This window comes from Loxodonta africana, chromosome 12 (assembly GCF_030014295.1).
Source record: "Loxodonta africana isolate mLoxAfr1 chromosome 12, mLoxAfr1.hap2, whole genome shotgun sequence".
In the NCBI taxonomy this organism is placed as follows: Eukaryota; Metazoa; Chordata; class Mammalia; order Proboscidea; family Elephantidae; genus Loxodonta; species Loxodonta africana.
Window position 1 is genome coordinate 16,114,099 of NC_087353.1, and position 22,298 is coordinate 16,136,396.

Genomic DNA, 22,298 nt, shown 5'->3' on the forward strand with positions numbered 1-22,298 from the left:
GTGAAGTCCATTAATGTGCAGAATGCCTGGGAGGGAGAGAGGAGATGCCAGTGGCTCTGAGGAGGCCAACCGTGGAAAAATGGACCATGCGAGAGGACCACGCGTTGCTTTGGAATTCTGTTCTGAATACTCGTGGCACAATTTAAGTTGAACACTGTGGTCCAAGCTGAACTAAACACCAGAAAGTGTATGTAATCCTACCACCAATATCCCCAGAAAGAACATCAAAGGTAATTTAGGATTTTGAAAAATCGGAGTTAAGAGAATATTACGATAAACTTTTCTCCACTGTACGAATAAGAAAACTGAATGTAGAGACTGACAAGAAGCAGGATGTTTTGTGTATAAATTGTTCCCAACCAAACCCGTTGCTGTCAGGTTGCCTCTAACTCATGGCAGCCTCATGGAGAACTGCTCCATAGGGTTTTCTTGGCTGTGATCTTTATGGGAGCAGAATGCCAGGATTTTCTTCCACAGTGACCCTAGGTGGATTCGAACTGACAACCTTTAGGTTAGTAGGTGAGAGTAAACCATTTGTGCCACCCAGGGAGGGACCTTATAAATTGCTCCAGGAAGGGAAAAATCGTATTTTAGAATCTTTGAAAGGGGGCTAGCTTGAGGCAGGCATTTCACAGTAATCTTTCTCTTTTTTTTAGGGAATCAAGAATCTTCCAGTAAAACAGAGAATAAATTAAAAGTACGTGGTCTGAGGAAGGTTCTTATACATTAAGGGCAGGAATTGAATGATATTCTTGATATTAAAAGGACCATGAAATCTAAAGACCTTAGAGCTGGCCCATGAGTTTGCTCTGGGCCCTTTTAGCCCAGAGCTCTCTCTGGCCAAGGCGGTGATGGGGGTAAGGAGAGTGTGGAACGTTGTCCAGGATGTCCGTCCTCAGAGACCTGGCCTGGGAACTCAGCCAGACCACCCACAGGTTCTTTAAATTCATAGATGATGAATGAGCACTGTGTTTTCTGAATCCATTCAGGAGTTCTCTTTGCTCTTAATCAAAACCTTTGAATTTGTGTTCCAAAGGTTTACCACCTAAGCTGGTAACTTTTTATATTTTTTAATAAGTATCTTCACATGGCTAAAAAAATAAATTAAAATTAAACTACAGGAAAGGTATTAAATAAAAATTTAAGTTATCTATCTCCTCTTCCCTATATCTAAATCTTCTTTAATAATGAACTATTATTTTTTGTTTATTCATCCATCTAGAAAAATTCAGTACACATAAAATATACCCATTGTTTAAATAGGATTATGCCATAGTATGTTCTGTGCAGAGCTTTTAAAGCAATGCATTAGATAGTATCGTATACGTAGAAAACTTCATATATGTAAGTTATGAAACATAACTTATTTCCTAAATAAGAACGTTGTCAACACTGTTTTATCTGTGTGTTTCTCTCGTATCTTACTGCTCTGCTGCCCTATTCTTCCCCCAAACCAAAACCAAACCTGTTGCCGCCTAGTCGATTCCGACTCATGGTGATCTTATAAGACAAAGTAGAACTGCCCCACAGAGTTTCCAGGGAGTGGCTGGTGGATTCGAACTGCTGACCTTTTGGTTAGCACTGTACCACCAGGACTCCTGCATATATCTAGGAGGAGCATATTGGACCTAAAGAAAGTCTAATGATTGATTTTAAAAGAAGATATAGTAATTTCTGAAATGATCATACCAATTCCCATCGTCATAAGCAGTGAATAAATGTTTTCTTTTCATCTTCATCAGGGATTAGCCAAGCTCAAACACTGCACCGCAGGGCAGCTTCCCTTGCTAGCTTAGGTAGTCCGTATCACTAAGAGATATATAATTTTACTCATTAAAAATCGTGTCATGCTGTAGACTTGTTCACTTCGTGTTCTGTTTCTAAGATTTAACTACATTGTTCCTTGTAGCTATATTTGTTCACTTCCCTATTATATAATATTGCAGAATGTTAATATAGAGCGATTTATGAATTCTTTTGTCAGTGGGCATGAGTTATTTTTAAGCCTTTACTGTTTTAAAACATTCTGCTATTAATATTCTTATACATATTTCTTGGTACGCATGGGTTTTTTTTTTTTTTTTACTATTAGTGTAAAAACCTGTGAAAAGCGGAACTTGTGTAAGCTAGAAACCTATCAGAGAAAGAAAACTCAAGTATTTTCCACAAAAGGAGCAATAGAAAGGTGTTAAGACTGCATCCTGTCAAAGGCAGAAAACTTGTGAGACCTGGAATAGCAGGACAGCCCTATTGAGTTCCCACTTTCACAGGTTTGGCTGCGTATACCTCAAACCAAAACTAAACCCATTGCTGCCGAGAGGATCCCGATTTATAGCGACACTATAGGACAGAGTAGAACTGCCCAATAGGGTTTCAGGGAGTGCCTGGTGGATTCGAACTGCTGACCTTTTGGTTAGCTGCCAACCTCTTAACCACCGAGCCAACAGGGCTCCTGAATATACCTAGGAGGAGCATATATACCTAAGAGGTGCTCATCTTCCAGCGCGATATTGGACAATATTCTGTTGTGATCTATAGGCTTTTCGTTGGCTAATTTTCAGAAGTAGATCACCAAGCCTTTATGTTTTAGTCCGGAAGCTCTGCTGAAACCTGTCCACCGTGGGTGACCCTGCTGATATTTGAAATACTGGTAGCATTGCTTCCAGCATCACAGCAACACACGAGCCACCAGAGTACAACAAACTGACTGATGGGTGGCGTTTGTCCATTTATAGTGAGGGCTTTTTGTTTAAGGTATTCTTCCATATCCTGAGGCCATAACATTATTCCCTTATTATTTCGTTTTTATTTTTTAAAATAATTCATATTATTTATTTTTGTTGGGAAAATACACACAACCATACAGCAATTCAGCGATTTCTACGTGTACAATTCAGTGACATTGATTACATTCTTCAAGTTGTGCCAACATTCTCACCCTCCTTTTCTGAATTATTCCTTCCCCTTTGACATATTTAACCTATTGGGTTAAAGTCTGAAAAATATTTGGAATTGCCTTTTATGTATAGTGTGAGGTAGGAATCCAATATAGTTTTCACCCAGAAGGATAAATAGTTTACCTGGTACCATTTATTGACTAGTCCTTTTTACCTTTTCTGAAATACAAACTCTGTTATGTGTCAAGTTTCCACATCTGCATCAGTCTGTTTCCGTGTTCTATATTTACTGTATTTTTACAAAAATAACGTGCACTGTCTGTGTTCGTTTGCCAACTGCACCATCCTCCCTCAAGGTACTTTCATAAGTGCTCTGTGCTAATTTTTTTTTTTTTTTTTTTTTGCAACATGTAAAAAAAAAATTGGCATACCGATGCTTAGAAAAATACCTCCCTGGGAAGAGGATGTGGTTGGCAAACGAACATGGGTGTGCGTTATTTTCGTAAAATACTGTACCTGTTGGTCAGTTTGCCTGCGACTTCATTGGTGCATCACTCCCTTAATTACTAAAGCTTTCTAATAAGTTTTAATATTTCATCCCCTCACTTTATTCCTCTCACCTTTATCCTCTTATTCAATGATATTTGGACCTTTGCTGTTCTGTAGAAATTTTCTGGTTTTTGAAACATCTGATCAGTAATATTAGTAACAACAAAACCCTGTGGGGAGTTTGAATTGCGTTAAATATGTAGATCAATTTAGAAAGAATTGGCACATTTTAGTGATATTGGGCCCTCTCATCCATAAACATTGTATCACTCTTCATATATTCAAATCTTCTTAAATCGCTTTTGGTTAAAATTTATTCACATTTTTAGAGAAGCCTTACTAATCTTTTGTAGGATTGCTCCTAGGGTACCTTAATTTTCTGATGCCCTTGGATGTGGTGTCTCTGCTGGAATATAAAACTGTCATTGACTTTTGTATATTAGTCTTACATCCAAGCACTTTACTAGACCTTTATTATTTGTAATATTTATCTATACATTCTCCAATGTGGAAATATTTAATGAATAATGTAAGTATTGTTTACTCCTTTTCAATTCTCATATTTTATATATATATATATGTATATATATATATATAAAGCAAACCCACTGCCATTGGGTCAATTCTGACTCATAGCAACCCTATACCAAAAACTCAGTGCTGTCGAGTCGATTCCAACTCATAGCGACCCTATAGGACAGAGTAGAACTGCCCCATAGAGTTTCCAAGGAGCCCCTGGTAGATTGAAACTGCTGACCCTTTGGTTAGCAACTGTAGCACTTAACCACTACGCCACAAGGATTTCCAGCAACCCTATAGGACAGAGTAAAACAGCCCCCACAGGGTTTCCAAGGAGTGCCTGGTGGATTTAAACTGCCAGTCTTTTGATTAGCAGCCATAACTCTTATCCACTGTACCACCAGGGTTTCTATATATATGTGTGTGTGTGTGTGTGTATGTACACACACGTACATGTATATATATATAGATAATGTGTATGTATGTGTAGAAGCTATCCTTTCCTTTTTTCCCGATTTTTAATAAGGGATTTTCTAATTTCATTAAACGTGATGTTTGCTATAATTTTTTCCAAATGTCCTTTATCAGGTTAAGGAAGTTCCCTTCTGTTTCTGTTTTGCAAAGTTGTGGTTTTTATGTTTTAATCATAAATGCATGTTGAGTTTTAGCAAAGACTTTTTCTGCATCTATTAAGATGGCCACACGTTTCCTACTGTTTTTTCTCTTACTGTGTTATGTTATACTTATAGCTTAGTCCAGTGTTAAACTCACTTGCACTCCTAGAATAAATCTAGCTTGTTTAACTTTTTTTTTTTTAATACACATCAGATACGCATCTGGATTCTATTTGCTATTATTTTGGTTTAAATTTTTGCTTCTTTACTCATGAGTGAGTTTGGCCTATATAGTTCCTTTCTTTAACTGCTTTTGTCTGATTTGAGAGGGGTTTTTCTTTTTCCTTTCTTTCCTGTTCCCTAGAAGATTTTGTGTTTGATTTGAATTATCTGATGTTGAAATTTTGGTAGTACTCAGCCTACTCATTTCTTTGTGGGAAGAGTTCTAACTTATATTTCTTTAAAGCATATAAAATTATTTCAACTGCGTATTTATTCTTCAGTCAGTTTTCTTAAGATATATTTTTCCAGGATTATATTCATTGTTCCTTAGTTTTCAAGTTAATTATGATAACATTATCCATATAGTCTCTGCTGACTGTTTTTAATTACAAATACAGTTTATTTAGGACATGTCTCTCTTTTTTTTTTCCTTGACCACCCAGCCATAGAATTAAGTTTTATTAATCTTCTCAAAGAAAATTACTTTCGACTTTGTTGGCCCTCTCTGTTATAACTTTATTATATGTTGTTGTTGTTAGGTGCTGTCAAGTCAGTTCTGACTCATAGGGACCCTATGCCCAACAGAACGAAACACTGCCTAGTCCTGCACCATCCTCACGATTGTTGCTGTGCTTGAGACCGTTGTTGTAGCCACTGTGTCCCCCCACCTCGCTGAGGGTCTTGCTGTTTTTCGCTGACCTTTTACCACGTGTGATATCCTTCTCCAGGGACTGATCCCTCATGATAACATGTCCAAAGTTTGTGAGACGTAGTCTTGCCATCCTTGTATCTAAGGTGCATTCTGGTTGTACTTCTTTCAAGACAGATTTGTTTGTTCTTTTGGCAGTCCATGGTATATTCAATATTCATCTCCAACACCACAATTCAAAGGCGTCAGTTCTCCTTCCGTCTTCTTTTATTCATTGTCCAGCTCTCACATACATATGAGGCAATTGAAAACACCTTGGCTTGGGTCAGGTGCACCTTAGGCCTCCAGGTAATAATATCTTTGCTTTTTTAACACTTTAAAGAGATCTCTTGCAGCCAATTTGCCCAATGCAATGTGTTTTTTACTCACTGCACCCTAAGGTTTCTATCTAATCTTTCAAGTTGCTGTTGTCAATTTGATCCCATGTAGATAGTTCTTAAAAGAGCATAATACTCAAGGCAGATATTTTTTAATAGTTAAGCTAAAGTATTGTTCAGTTCTAAGATGACTTCAGGGGATATTTTTGGTTTAAGGTTTAAATATTATTTCAGGACAATAGTTTCAGGGGTTCCACCAGCCTCCAGAAAGTGTAGAGTACGTGAGAATTTGAAATTCTGTTCTGCAGTTTAAATGGAAGAATATAATGCAACAATGTTAAATATAATTTAAGACTTAAGGGAAGATATAGACAAAAAGCTAAAAGAAATAAGGAAATAATTCAAGAACAAAATAAGAATTAAAAAAACAGATACTGCAACTGAAAGGGGGGACAGTATCTAAAATGAGAAACACGATAAAAGGACTTATCAACAGATTTAATGAGGTAGAAGAAAGAATCAGTGACATAGAGGATAAGATAGTTCAGTCTGTTTTAAGCAGGCTTTAGCTGTTGTCCAGTGAGGCACCTTTAGAAAATCCAGTTCATCATACTGAGGGAAGGAGATGTTTCCAGTTTTTTAAAGTTATTACATCTTTGTTGCTACTGAAAATATGGGTGACTGTCTGCTTCCATAAAGATTATGGCCTTGAAAATTCTACGATGTAGTTCTACTCTGTAACACTTGGGTTGTCATGAGTCAGAATCAACTTGAAGGCAACTGGTTTGGTTTGCTTTTTGACTTGGGGTCCAAAATCCATTTCAGTATTTGGATCATCAAAGAGGGTGCCAACCCATTCATTGCTAGCTAGATATTATGACACTTACATTATGATGTGGGTCTAACAAATTGTCAGTGTAGACAAAAATATTTCTTGATCAATTTGGACTAGATTAATGACTCAGATCTAACCTGTACATAAGTAGAGTAACTTCGTAAGATATATTGTACACATATATGGAAAGAACATAGCAAATTTTAACAGTAGTTACTATCAAGGGTGGTATTCTAGATAGTTTTATTTTGTAATTTTATTTTACCTTTATTTTCTGTAGTGAACATGTACCAACATTTAGAAAGATACCCACACCTCCTCCCCATCACAAGAAAGGTAAATAGTGTTTTTAAGACAAAAAGAAACCTCCTTGTTCCATTTTTCTCAGTGAGTTGAAATTTTGGGACACATTGGGATTTCATTATTGAATGCGTTTATTAGGTGTCTGGAGCACTGTGCCAGAACCTATTGGGCAAGATAAGACGTCCGTTTTCCTTTGAAGTTTTTATTGTAAGGCAACACTGATGTGTCTGGATATAGAATTGTAGAAGGTTAAGCTTAAAGGAGATCATGGAGATTATGTAATACATGGTTTTCCAAGATTATTTGGGAGGGAGGTACAGAAACCCTTTTTTTCAAAGGAAATCTTATGTGGAAGCTCAAACCCCCCCAAAAAACCAAACCCACTGCCGTCGAGTTGATACCAACTCATAGTGACCCTATAGGACAGAGTAGATCTGCCCCATAGAGTTTCCAAGGAGCACCTGGTGGATTCTAACTGCCGGCCTCTTGGTTAGGAGCTGTAGCACTTAACCACTACGCCACCAGGGTTTCCTGTGGAAGCCCAATGTCTTTTAAAAAAATAGTTAACCCAGCCACTCAGGTTGGAACAAGCTTGGGGCCTCTCTTCAATGGCCACTGAGACGAAATCATAGTAACAATGGAAACCTCCAGAGTATAGTTTAGATTGAACCCCTACATTCTAACAGTGGAGGAACTGGAAGCTCAGAGTGCTTATGGAGTTGACTAGTGACTGGACCAGAGTTCCTCTTTTAACACCTTGTAGGCCACCCCTGCCACCTACAACTCATTTCCGCAACCGTGGATAGGCGATACTTCATGAAAAGCCAATTAGAAAACAATTAGTGTGTTTTCAGTTTTAATTATTTTCTTTAAATCTGGCACCATGCCTGGAGGTTTTACTTGGGTGGTCCCCAACGTCCCAGCCTCCTTGCCTACTTAAGTCCCCAGCCCTATGTCTGCTGTGCCTCCCAGACTGTGGAAGAACCTGGTTAGTGTCTAGTAACACAGGGATATGGTGACAAAAACCCGGGTTTCCTCTCAGACTTTTGTTAGCTCTACAGGCCCTTTCTTACTGTGTAGTCACAGAGGGATTGATTCTTTTCAAACAGACAGACCACATGCTATTTTTGTGCTGTAAATTTCCCAAGCTTCTTGCCCATCCACCTCTCCAACCACACACTGGAACAAGAAGTATACTTGTAGCTATAATCAGCACACTTAAATACTGGTTAAATTCAGAGTCAGTGCAAAATCTGTACAGCTCTTGATGCTTCTGAATGTAACTATAAAAATACTACATGGCCACGAGCCCCTTGGGACCTTAAAAATAAGGCGACCCCTCATAACCTTTTTAAAACTTATTGGGTTTTCCAAAATATCCCAGATACACGTTAAGGGAGTTGCCTGATTCATAGAGGAACGTGTCGGACACTGAGGAGTCATTTCCTGTGTCTTTTTTTCTGGATTAAGCTGCACAGTGATAACCATTTATATAAGCCCTGGTGGTGCAAAGGTTGCCAACTGAAAGGTCGGTGGGTAGAACTCCCCAGAACCTCCACAGGAGAAAAGACCTGGTGATTTGCTTCTGTGAAGATTCAGCCTAGGGAACTCTACTCTGTCCAATAGGGCCTCTGTGAGTTGGAATCCACTCCACGGCACACAGCAACAAGGGCAAGCTCCTTGAGGACGGGCGGCATCTTCCTTAATTGTCTTTGCATCCTCAGCACCTGTTACAGTGTCTGGCACATGGTAGGCACCTGAAGTAGCTGTGAAGTGCCTGAACTGGAGAGTCAGATGTTCTTAGTGTAAGGAGGAGCCTGAAGCTCCCCCACCATAGTACTCTCATTTACAGACCTTTAATAGTATGGGGCAGTTCTACTGTGTCCTATAGGGTTGCTATGAGTCGGAATCGACTCGATGGCACCGGGGTTGGTGGGTTAATAATTTTGCATTTCTTTTGTGTATGGCATCTCATGACCCCTTTGACACCCAGTGAGAAGTAGAGCCTTGTGATTCACTCCTTTACCAATGATGACAGGGAGCCTTCCAGAAGTATGTGAATTGGGTCAAGATCTCATGAATTTCATTTGGAGTTGAGTCTTGAAGGTGGATCTGCTGAATCTTAGACCAGGATTCTTCCCACTTCACTGTTAACTCAGGTATATCCTCTAAAATGCTCTGTTTTAATCGAGTGGCATTTGAGATGCTACTCAGCTTCAACATAAGAATAAGCCTTCACATTATGGAAGGCCTGGTGGCTTATAGTCTACTTCTTCATACATTCTTTGATAGCCTTTTAGTACCTGCAGGCCGTTTTCAGGTTATTACTTACCCGCAAGACAGTTCTAACTGGTTTCCCTGCCCAGAGAAATGTTGCCAGAGTAATTGTTCTAAAATGATAAACACAGCAAGATACCCTGCTATGGCAATGGGTCACAGAGCCTCAAGGACAAAGTTCAGACTCTCTGTCTGAACCCATGAGGCAGTTCCTGGCCTCCCTATATCCTCATCTAATTTCAGGCCCCCCAGCATACAGGAAATGATTTGTGGGTTTTGTAGTTTTCCAAGAGAACCATAAAGTTCACAGCTCTATGGCTTCTTATTGGTTGTTCCCTCTCCATGATCATTGGGTGCAGGGAGCTTTTCCTGGGAGCCAGTCTGATTTAGAAGCTCCCTCTCTGCCTCCTTGCACTTGCCTCTGTCAAAATCCATATTGCTCAGCACTTAGAACCACTGATTTACTCAGCTATCACCAGACTATAAACTTAGCACAAAAGGCAGTGCATTTAATCTGGCTTTGAGGGTACCTAGAAATTAGAAGTGTTTGATAAATAGTTGTTGAATTAATAAACTGCAGGTTTTTTTTTTTTTAATTCCCTTTTGGGTTCACTTATAGGGGTATGAAAGTATGGATGGCTATTTGAAAGGATGAGATTGTGTGCAGGTGGGTACTTGACATGATTAAGGTAAACTGGTCTCACCATTGTCCATTTTGGCATTTGTGGTCCTGGGTTCCGAGTGCCTAATACCACGCCAGTGTGTTGTGGAATTTGCAGGGGAGTGGGGTACGCCGCTTGATTTCTCGTGTTTCCCCACAGCATCTTAGCTTGCGCTCACTCAGACTTGGCTCTCGGTGAGTGTTTATGGAATTGAGTATAACCGTAATCCCTCTAAATACTTAGTAGACATTTTGCCACCTCTGCTTCCGTGTCTCACGTCAGAGAAGAACTCCTAAGGGTATAACTTCTGTAAAGGCTTTTCTTGGACATAAAAGAACTGCTCTTTCCTCACACCCTCTTTCTAATCTTTGAACTACTTACCTTGTAGGTGCTGTGGGCCATCTAACTCTCCTCCCCCACCTCCAAATATCAACATGTTTATTTTTTCTGCAGCTTGATATCAGATACTTGGTGTTCCTCTTAGGGATTGGAGCTGAGGTCTCCAAACCTTGAGGATGCCCAGTTCATTAATGACAAACTGGGGTAGAGAGAGGCAGGCTGGAATTCCAGGGAAGCATACGGATTGCTAGAGAGTTTCTGTCCCATGGCACTGAAGGTTGACAGATGGAAGCATGAAGCGCGGCAACAGTCTTGCAAAATGGCTGTCGCGTGTAACCACCATGTAGCGTCTACTGAGTTGTCTTTTCCAGGGAGCTGGAACTTGATCACCGCTCAGCTTTGCCACGGCAGTCCCTTTTGTAGGCCCACTGCCTCTGTGGAAAGGCTGCTGAAAGATCCAGAAAGTCAAAAGGAATGGTTTAAGACAAAAGTCAGCTAAATGCTATGACAGAGACAAAAAGGGGAAGGGGAGGAGAACGAGCCTCCTTTGCTCTCTTTCTACCCCTTGAAGTATGACCCAGTTTGGGAGGGGAAAAAGAAAAAAAAAAAAGGAGTTGTATTTTAGGTAGAAGGACCATATTTAAAAAAAAAAGTTTCAGATCAAAATGACTTAGAAATCCATAGCCTTCTCACCATTTACCTTGAGAAAATAACCCATGTGATCCGTACATGCAGCTTCTGGTAGAGCCCCATCTCTCTGGAGAATTACCAGGGTCAGGCTATGACTCGCACCTTAAGTACTCAAACGTGGCCAGCTTCTTCCCTGAATCATAGTGCTGAGTTCATGGAACTTTGATGTGGCTTTTTTGCACCAAGTCATAGCCTCGGTGTCCACTATTCTGGGAAAATCCATGGAACATAATTGATTTCCCAAAGGGACCTTGGCTGACTGGCTCTTTCCCAATCAGGCAGTCGTTTCTGTGAGTTTCAGCAGCAGGACTTTCAGGAGCATCTGGCCGGGACATGTGGAAACATGTAACTTCCCACGTTTCAGTCTCACGTGCCTGCAGGCAGAGAATCTAGCGGAGTGAATGTGTCTTGTCTTCCTCTTCTGCTTAATTTTAGCCGTCGGGGCAAGTGGTGTTTCTGAATTTACAGAACGCTAGACCCAGAGTCTGTTCCCAGGGCTCAGGTTAGAGTCCTCGTATTCCAGGCCCAGAGGGACTTTAGTTAGCATTTATGTAGATCAGGTGTTTACAAACTTTTTTTTTTTTTTGGCAGCATGATTTTTTTTTCCCCCAAATGAAATAGCATGCATGATCTGATTTGGGGCAAAAGACTTAGAACCCTCTTCCCTTCTTCGCTGAACCCTCCTGCAGCTACCGAGGCACCTGCAGGGTCCTACACCCGCCTGTCTGCTGTCAGAAACATGGGATCCGAGGCAGAGAGGATGGACGACCTGTCCCAATGCACACAGCATGTATGACTAGAACGTGAAGGAGGACAGCCAGGGCATGATATTCTCGTGTGCTCAGCTCACCCACCAGAGTTCTTAATGGAAATAAACTCAGATTCCCAGGAGTCCTGCAGACTCCCAGGCTGTCCTGGTAACTAAGCCTTACTCTCTTCATCCCCACTCTTGTTTTAGCTGTCTCTCACGGGCAAATAGTCAAGAACTCGACTACTAGCCAAAAGATTGGTGGTTCCAACCCACTCAGAGGGGCCTCGAAAGACATCCTGGCAATCTGTTCCTGAAAGGTCACAGCTTTGAAAACCCTGTAGAACGTTCTGCCTTGCACACGCAGGGTGGCTATGAGTTGGAACTGACTTGATGGCAACTAACAACAGCAACCTGTGCTAAAAGGGGCTAATTGAAGAAGTGTGTAGGACAGTAAAGAATGACTAGCTCCCCATGGCCACTTCTTTAATTCACTGGTAATTATGATGGGATGTATTTATATTAAACAGTAGGGCTGTAGTAGGGCTGGCTTTTTTTTTTTTTTTTTTTTAAGTTTAGAAGCGGTTTTTCCCTTTCAGTTTAGGACTGGCTTTTTACTCTGACTTTCCAAAATGAACCACGTTATTCTGAGAACTGTTAGTATGGAGAATCTACTTTGTCCAGGCACTAATAGGCAATTTATAGATATTTTCTGATTCCTCACAGTAGCCTTAGGAGGTCGGTATTGTCATTATCCCATTTTTTACAAGAGGGAGCAGAAACGCAGAGAGGTTAAACTCAGTACCTCGTAGCCGTTGAGTGGCCTAGCCATAATTAACATGTGAGTGTGCTTGACTACAATTCCGTGTGCTTTCTCTTGCCCACCTCATTCTCTCCTTTAGAAATAAGGGCATGTTTCCATATGCTGGATGCCTATTATACATTTATGCCTCTTCTGCTGAGGTCAGTTCCATTCAGCATTTTTCTCTTAAGCTTCTACTTCGCAAAAGGCAAATGCTAGCGGTCCTAAAGGATGCAAATATTACTAACAAACTTCTGCCTTCCTCATAAAACTAGTAAGGCAGAGGTCCCCGAGAGGATCCGGATCGTGAACTGGGTCGGGAGTTCAGCACGCAGTGTGGTTCTGGAGTGGGTTTTGAAAAAAGACCAAGGCCTAGGGCAGGGGAGCCTATTTATCCAATGAGTAGGGTCATGAGCTTATACTTAGATCCTCACGTTAGTCAAGTGTTTGGCTCATAGTAATTGCTCAGCCAGATTTTGCTGCTCAGCTGATCATTCTCATATTCCCCTTGATGCTTTCACTGAAATACCCCATGGGCTTATCCCAAACACACACTGCTGCCTCAGGGAGATGGCAGCACTTGTCCCCAAGGACCTCTGCGCCCTGAGTAAAAGGCATGGCTACCACCAAGTACTAGCTATGGGATGAGGACGGCGGCTTGCATGTAAGAGGCATCCCGGCCGGTCTCTATATCCAAGGAACTCTCCAGTTCATATTGCGGGAGTCTCATGAAGTCTAGTTCCTTTCGCACTTGCTCTCCCAATGTGAGGTCTAGGGGTCCCCAGGAGTAGAAGATGGTAGGAAGAAACTAGAGGACATTGAGAGGTGGGATGGAAGAAATGCACCCTACATTTGTATAATTATAGGTTAGGCAATTAAGGTAACAGAGATCATGGTGTAAGTTTGCAAGTTCACATCCAAGGCAGGAGTACTGTTGCTGGACTGTCAAGTGGGGTCCCCAAATCTCTTGGATTTCCCAGGACTTGTCTAGCATAAAATAGATTTTGTGATCACAGGGCAGTGCATGTCCCCACTCTCATAGGAGAACAGGCATTTCCATTCTATGTCACTTCTTCCCTGTGGCTCTTGGTTTCTCAAGATCCACCCAGCCCTCCTCACATTTTCTGATTCTGAGAATAAGTTTTTCTTTAGGAATTCACAGATTTTCTCTACTATCTGGCAGAATATTTTATGGCAGTGGAGGCCATTGGAAAATTAAGTGGAAATATGGGTGGAGGAAAAATACCCAGTGTAACTCTTTTTAAATGTTCTTTCCCCACCCCTCCCCCAGAGTAAGTCAAGGAATATGTACAATGTAGATGTTTGTGCCTTTGGAAGTGGAATCTTTACAGCAGAGCCAAACCTGAGGTTTCCAGATTGACTCTTAGAATCTGGCATACTTACTTTTTTGTTTTTTTAATTGGCCTAGCAAAAGTTTGCTTCTTACAGTTACAAACCAAACCAGGAAGTGAGCCTTTGCTTTTGTTGGGGAAGTTTCCTCATAGAGAGTTCATCTGTATCCTTAGATGCTATCTCTTGTAAAAATTCAAGGTGGGGACCTCAGATATATTATGGGACGTGAGAACCAACACATGCAACTGAAGACACTTAACATCTTGAATTTAAAGAGAACGTAATTATGACTCAGAAGTATTGGACTACAGGGAGAAAAGATGGCTGAAGTTAGAAGAGTCGCTTGCTTGTTCTCTGCCTGGATGAGTCATTGATTTAATCTTACTGTCCCTCAGTTCCCTCCTCTATCAAGAACAGGTCATACCAGATAATCTCTAGGCTCTTTCTGCATCTGAAATGTCTGTGGTCAACGTGATGGTGACCTGGGCTGTCGGTGTGTATTCTTGTTCATTCTGAGAAGGGCGGGGTAGCAGTGCAGAGTTTTCAGGAACTTTGCGGGCAGTCACATTCACAAGTGGTTTGTTTACTTCCTGCAGAGTGAAAGAAGAACTGAAGAAAGTGGTGGCCTGAATTTTATTTTGAAATCGGCAGTGAAGTGATTGTGTGAAGTAATTGGTCAGTATGATGCCAGTTTAAATTTCTCGTACGCGTGTGCGCCTGTGTAAAGAAAGCTTAAAAAAAACCTGGTTTAGTCTTTGAAATTAAACTTGCTGCCCTGGATGTCTTTCTTGGTTCATGGATTTATGCTTTTTTTTTTTTTTTTTTTAATTTTCTGTGTAAAACATCATGTGATACTTTCACAATTAGAAAATAATTTTTTTTTTTAAAGTCTGATGTCAAATCAACCCATGGGTTTCTAATGGCCTTTTAGTGCATCATAAAATGGTCTGTTGCTTCATAGATATTTGATGTATATTCAGATGGCGTTTTCTTTAGTTGGACTTAGATGTTATAATGATATGTGCAGCAAAAACCTGGCCAGGAAAACGGATTATTTTCTGAGGGATGGAGTTTCTGTTGTTGGTGTTTGTTTTGCGACTGAATTCCTATAAGGATACACTTTACAGCTTAGAACGCTGACTACTGATTCAGCAGGTCTGTACTGAGCATCTACTTTGCTGAAGCCACTGTGATTAGAGCTTTTGGGATCCAAAGATATTTGATAATGGATCCAACCTTCAAGCAGATTTTAATGTATTTGGAGAGATGCATGTGAACGACGTAATTAATATCTTATTTAAGAGCCAGATGACACTGAAAAAACGGGAATTCCAATGAGGGACCTTACTGTGGGTGACTCCTGCAAGGTCATGCCTTTATTTCCCGGACGTGCCTTGTGACTTCCCGTTACTCTCGGGTCTTTCTGCGTGGAATTTACCCTCTCTTCCATCTCACTTAGCAGCATGCTACCTATCTCTTGAAGCCCAGCACAAATAGCACCTCTTCCATGAAACATTCCTGGTGAGGCAATATTTCTTGTCTCTAAACTCTCCTAGGCAGTGTATGTTGTTGTTGTATGCCACTGAGTTGATTTAGACTCATAGCGACCCTATAGGGCAGAGTGGAACTGTCCCATAGGGTTTCATAGGCTGCAATCTTAACGGAAGCAGATCGTCAGGTCTTTTCTAGCGATGAGCGACTGGTGGGTTCGAACCACTGACCTTTTGCTTAGTAGCTAAGTGCTTAACCATTGCGCCACCAGGGCTCCTTAGGTAGTGTATAGAATTGTGGAAATAATATTAGCTATGGACTTTGATTGTACTTGAGGCTCTTAAATTTTTGTGTAAATTGTTTAACCTTCTATCAGTTTCTTTATCTGTAATGAGATAGCATATACCACATTACAGTGAGGTGTGGTGATGATTAAATTAACTTAAGAAAAGTTCCTGACACTTACTAAGCCAAAAACAATGTCCTTGGTGAGTCTGAACCCATTATAGTGGTTTGCATTTGAGAAAGGTCCCTCTGGCAGCTGTATAGGGTATTGATTGTTGCTTGTTGCTGTTGAGTAGATTCGGATCCCTGGTGACCGCATGTGTTAGAGAATAGAACTGAGCTCCATGGGGTTTTCTTGGCTGTAATGTTTAAGGAAGAAGATCACTAGGACTTTCTTTCCTGGTGCTGCTGAGTGAATTCAAACCACCAACCTTTATGTCAGTAGTCAAGTGCAACCTGTTTGCGCCACCCAGGGACTTTTCTGTTTTAGCCATTTATGCACCTGTCTTCCTTTATAGCTACATTGTAAGCTTCTTGAGGCAGTGGCCACGTCTTACTCAGTAGCTAGCACAGGCCTCTCATGTAGAAGTTCTTCTGGTAATGACTTGACAACCCTCATGCTGTTCTGCATGGTTCCTTTTCATCGTGAAGCCAATATTGAACCTTTGGAGTTTCTTAAATTGTAATAGGATTGATCTGTTGAAAGGATCTCATATGATCATAATGGTCATTTCAAAAGGTAAATGGATAAGGTGGTTGCTCTCAACACTAAGAAACAGAGGACAAGCAAAAAGTTAAATATTGACTAGGAACCAGACTCACAGGTCTAACAGTGGCAATTCGTGAAATCCGACCTTCTGTGTTTGAGATATGTTAGGGTGTTCTATCCTGAACTGTGCCTTATACAAAGAGATTCTGTAGTCTAGAAAGAACGGGTCACAGCTGACATTACGAGTTCTCAGATGCTATAAACATTAAATATGTAAAAATATAAGCCTGACAAGAGAACACACTGACTTCCAATCGGAATTTTCCTTCTTTGAAATAGGGCTTATGGTTTTGAACTTCAGAGACAGCAACAAAATTAGGTATAAAAGTTGTATTTCTCCATAAAAAATAGTCCTGCGTGTATATTTATGCAGGGTACTTCGTTTGAAATTGTATATAGACAATTGTATTCAGCAATTGTTAAATATTTCCCCTCATCCTAGTTTGCAGGGCCGTTTTAAAGATCTGACATTACAAGAAATAGAAAAACTTCCTAACAGACAAATGAATTGTGATAAGGCACAGCTACACCAAGGATGACCACAGCCAACTAGGATGTGTCCTTTGTTCATGGCAGAGGGTGGGTTGGAGGCAGTAACAGGAGGCAAGTTTTCCGATTCTGTCTGTGAGGCTAGGGCTCTCAGTGGTAACTATTGAAGGCTCGAAGGTTGCTCTCCACCAGCTCCTTGCAATACTCGCTAAGGCAGATAGAAGCACCAGGGTGAGTGGGAAGATGGCAGATTCTCCCCTCATTCCTCCTCCCACCCAGAGAGGGCCAGTTTTCCCTCAGTTACCCAGTTATAAACCAGAAAACACACTGCCTTTGAATAGGTTCTGACTCATAGCGACCCTATAGGACAGAGTAAAACTGCCCCGTAGGGGTTCTGAGGAGTGGCTGGTGGATTCAAACTACCAACCATTTGGTTAGCAGCTGAGCTCTTCACCACTGCACCACCAGGGGCCTACCCAATTATAGAGAAGTCTATATATTCAGGGCCTTCATAGACCTTTGGGGACCAGTGACTTACAAAGAGAGAACCTTTTATAATTCTCAGATGTAAAATTCAAACACATATAGCTGATATGTGTGTATGGGGCTTAATTAGAAGTACGAAATTGATAGAAAAAAATGGCACAGATTTTAGGAAAGCATTGTGGGGTTATGAAACTGTTTTCCTAGGTGTGGAAACTCCTTTCCAGGTAAACAATGAAATAAGCACTACAATTTTTTAAAATTAATTGTAATGTTAAAAGGAAAACTCTTACCAGATTGAATCCCTGGTGGCGTAGTGGTTAGGAGCTACAGCTGCTACCCAAAAGGTTCTCCTTGGAAACTGTATGGGGCAGTTCTACTCTGTCCTATAGAGTCTCTATGAATCAGCATTGACTCAAAGGCGATGGGGTTGGGTTACAGGTACCAGATTGCTAAATTCTTTGTAACTGGTGAATAAACAGAATATGTCAGTATATGTTTATTGAGGTTTCATTTTCTTAAGTTTTCAATTTTCAAACAGGATGCAAATGTCAGTTTCGAGGGAGTTAAAAGTCATTAAAAAGAGAGAGAGTGAGGGAGAGAGAGGAAGGAAGGAAGGAAGAAAGGGAAAAAGGAGAGGGGTGAGGGGGAAGAAGGCAGGGAGGGAGCAGGGAGAGGGGAGGAAGGCAGGAAGACAGGAAGGAAGGAATAGCTTCCAACAAACACCAGATTGCACATTTGCCGTTGGAAGTGTCATTTACTCAGGGTGCAATCCTTGCTTACCTAATCCTGTGAGGCATTGCATTTGCCTTGTTTCTTAACCAGCATATTTAGTAGGAAGAAAAACCTGGTGATTTAAATTGAATGTGTGTATATAATAATGACAGTATTGCCCAGAGAAGCTGTTGAATACTGTAAAATCGTGGTTATTCCCCAAATTTTGAAAGGTTTGCTCACCTTTGAGTTAGGATTCAGAAACAAAAACAAAACCAAAAATAAGAACAACAGCAACAAAAACACTCTCCAGTAGACATAACCTGCTTTGATCTTCTCAGAACTTGAAAAGGCTGTGCATTGTGGTTTGTTTGGGGAGAAAAATAAATTGCCACTGGAGAAATTGTCCATCAACAAACTATCCAAAATAGCCTATTAAAAAAAGGGCATATTTTTAGGCAGAAGTTAGTAGTAGCTAAGTTCCTTCTCCATGACAACCACCTCCCCTTGAATTTCTGAAGTACAGTAAACATTAGTGTGAGGGGATCAGTGATTTAGAGGTAGTCTGGAGAATCTTCATGTTGTTTAACAGGATAATAATTGAGCAGGGTATTATGTGAACAGAGTAATTAGGAAGTCAGTGGTTATGGCAGTTGTACAAATTTCTGTATTTAAGGTCATTCTTCAGCTGTTATTACTCCAGATAGATATATTGCCCAATCCCCTGTTGCCAGATCTCTTGTTACTTCCTGGGCATTTCCACCTTGGAAGCCCTTCTGCCCATTGAACGTTCATGGTTTTACCCTGCACAGACCTTTTTTTTCCAAATTGAACCTACCTTCCTGACTTTAGTGCTTCTAGACTAAAGTTTTTGCAGTCATACAAGAGAAAAATTCTGGAGATAATCTTTGACTCATCCTTCTTCTCATACATGATCAGCCACCAGGCCTGTGTGATATTTTTCTCTAACGTGACTCTCACATCAATTCTTTGCTTCTGTATTTCCCGTTGTCACTCCCTGAATTGAGGTTCTTATTAATTCATACACATATTAAAATAAACTCTAACCCACCTCTGTATTTAGGTTGTTCTTCCTCCAGTTATAGTCTTAATTTATCTGACAAATTACTGCAAATCAAGCTTTGAAAACATTGTGAAACGTGTAATTTCTCATCTACAGAAAGATCCATCTCGTTTGTTATCCTCTACAGAAAGCCTGTCCTGGAGCCTATGTCTTGAGCACTGAACAGCACAGGCAAAGGAGCATGAGGGAAACAGGCCTGGGATCTGTGATGACTTTCTATAGTGAGTCTGCCACTGCTTAGCCGTAGCCCCACACCCTTGCCACTTCTCTGTACTCTGACCCAACTGGCAGACCTGCGTTTCTTCGTGTGAAGACTCTATTAGGAACTGGCCCTGTGGCAGGCTGGAAGTGAGGGAGTTAGCACCCTCATCATGGAGACCTCAAACAGTGGTTGACAAAAGTTGGCAGATAACTATCCGACCGCCCTTGCCCCTGGGATGGGATAACTATGAACAGGGTGTTTGAGAGTAGCTTCCCAGATTCCCAAGTGAGATTAACCTTGAAAACAAATCCCTTTATTTGTTGCCTTACCCTGCCTGTTTCACTTCCGGGGATCACTTCCTGAATAAACTGCCTGCACCCAAATTATTGCCTCAGGGTCTGGTTCTGGAGGAAGCCGAATTAAAATATTTCCATAGAGCTCTATTTCCATATGTGTAAAATGAGGAAAACTCAAGAGCTTGTTGGGACAATCTGAGAATTAAAAGACATGAAAGTACTTTTAAACTCAAAGCATTAACTTATTAATTAGTTAACCTTGGAACTCCTATTACCATTTCAAGAGCATTTCAGAAATGGGTCAACGCATGCAATGAGTTGTCGGTATCTGTGGAATAGGGAGAATTGGCTCCTTGTCAAAGCATTCTTAATTCAGTAGGAGCCTGTGTTAGTTGCTTTTGAATTGTGTACCACCCCTCTACTATGATTCCCCAGGGCACTGCAGCTATAGCATAAATCAGAGTAAAATTTTGTATGAAGCTACAGTGTTATTTACCGAGACAGTATTATGTAGAGACAGCATGGTGCCTGGGCAAAGAACACGAGGTTTGAAGTCTACAGCCAACCCTGTCTTCGTCATCCCTGAGTTCATGAAGTCCTTTCTCCTCTCTGGGCCACCACTGAGAAGGTTGTAAGAGATATGGTCTAGAATCTCATGGCTTTCCTTATTGGCATTAGAAAATACAGAATGAGAGTATCCTCCAGGTTTGCACACAATTTTAAAATATACTGGGAAAGTACCTTTTTATATTATTTTGTTTGAAGAAAGGTAGACAGTGAATACTGATGACAGAGAAGCAAGCCAGGTCAGAATTAACTCCAGACAAACGACTGGTTGGCGTTTCCAGTTGAGCCAATTGCAATTCACCTCCTCAGCTAGGGCAGACCCATGATTTATTCTGGGAAAGGAGGAGACTTCTCCCATAATGAAAGTGTGTTCTTTGTGGCTGCACCAATGATGAGGGGTGCCAGTGCTTAACAGCTAGACTGCGTATGTTGAAGAAGCATGCTCCCATCACTCTGGGTCAGTCTGTTCTCTTCACAAGATACAAACATATTTCACAAACATTCATTTTCTCCAGTTATAAAAAATAGTAGCCAGAATTACCTGTAAATTTGTTTTCTACAAATTAATTTAGCCACGATGTCTAGAAAAACAAATTACCTTTTCCTCGGGACAAAGTAATGCTTGGAGCTTGGGGAAGGCAAGCTGCCAATGTCCCCCAGGAATTTACCACCTCAAACATCAGAACAGGTAATAATAGCTGTGGTATTTCCTACGTGCGCTGCCCTTTCAGGCTGTCTTATTTACTCTTTGTAGTGACATTGTGAGGTTGGCGGAGCATGGATGATTCCTGTCTGACAGATAAGCCACAGGCTGTGGGGCACTGTGGTGATTAACACATACCGTAATCACCCAGCAAATGAGCATGTGGACACAAAGTGCATCCCAGGCCTCCTGCCCCCTAGTCCAGTGTCGTGTTCACTACCTGAGGTCACACCTGTCATCCGGAATGACAGTAGTAGCAGTAGGAATGATAATAATTGTAATTCCTTGTAAAGCTTTATTTATTTATTTTTTTGAGTTCCAGCCCCAGTTAGCAGTGTGTCCCATATGCTAATTTATTTAATCCTCATAGCAACACTCTGCAATATGTATGTACCATTACAGTTGTTTTCGAGGAAATTGAAGCCTACAGAGGTTAAATAACTTGCCCAAGTTCACTAAGAGAGCAAGTCAGGATGGGAACCCTGGCAGTCTAGTTCCAGAGTTCAGGTTGTTTGCCACCAGGCCATGGGAGTCTTGGTGATATGTGGCTTCTTTCTGCGTATGCTCCAGGGACTGATTTTTATCACTATCAAGTGCCTTCTCAGGTGGTCCAGTCCCATCAGTCCACAGCCTAATCCCTGTTAGAAGTTTTGAGCCAAATTTATTGCCTGAGGCTCCTTGGGCTGCCATAAAAATACCGCAAACTGGGTGGCTTAAAACAGCAGAAATTTATTGTTTCACAGTTCTGGAGGCTAGATGTCTGAAGTCAAGGTGTGAGCAGGGCCACCCAGGCTCTCTCTGAAGGCTTTAGGGAAAGATCCTCCCTCGCCTCTTCTCATGGTTCCTGACAATCCTTGGTGTACCTTGGTTTGTAAGTGCATCACTCCAATGTCTGCCATTTTCCCTGTGTGTCTTCTCTCTTTTATAAAGACATCACTCATATTGGATTGGGGTCCACCTACTCCAGTAAGACCTCATGCTAACTTAACTGAGAACATCTTCAAAGACCCTACTTCCAAACGAGGTCATGTGCACAAGTGCCAGGGGCTAGGATTTCAGCATATCTTTTTGGAGGACACAGTTCATTTCATAACATGTGGCCCGTATAAAACATAATATACAAAATCATTTGTAAGGAAAACTTTAGGACATGGATTTTGTGCTCTAAACCCATTCTCAGCTCCGTCTTACTTCCTAAACATTTCTTTTTTTTTCTTAATACCAAGTATAGCATGCTCTTTGTGGACTATTTGGCAAACGTGAATGTTATTGATTGAACTGTCTCCTCCCAAAATATATGTGGGAGTCCTGGCCCTTGTACCTGTTCATGTGATCCTGTTTGGTAATAGAATTCTCTTTGGTTATGTTAGTGAGGTCAG

General features: G+C 41.0%; 1 protein-coding gene across 6 annotated transcripts in view; it reads left to right on the plus strand.

The window, feature by feature from the left end:
* RNF144A (ring finger protein 144A) overlaps positions 1-22,298 on the plus strand; it is a 156,167-nt gene that overhangs the window by 45,027 nt on the left and 88,842 nt on the right. The window contains exons 1-2 of one of the 6 annotated variants that reach the window (XM_064294993.1): positions 12,316-14,329; positions 14,433-14,511. The exons of 4 other annotated variants lie outside the window; for them this stretch is intronic. The gene's annotated coding sequence lies outside the window, so the exon portion shown is untranslated. Of the gene's footprint in view, positions 1-12,315; positions 14,330-14,432; positions 14,512-22,298 lie in introns of those variants that run through there. One more of the 6 variants, XM_064294992.1, reaches the window with a different exon arrangement.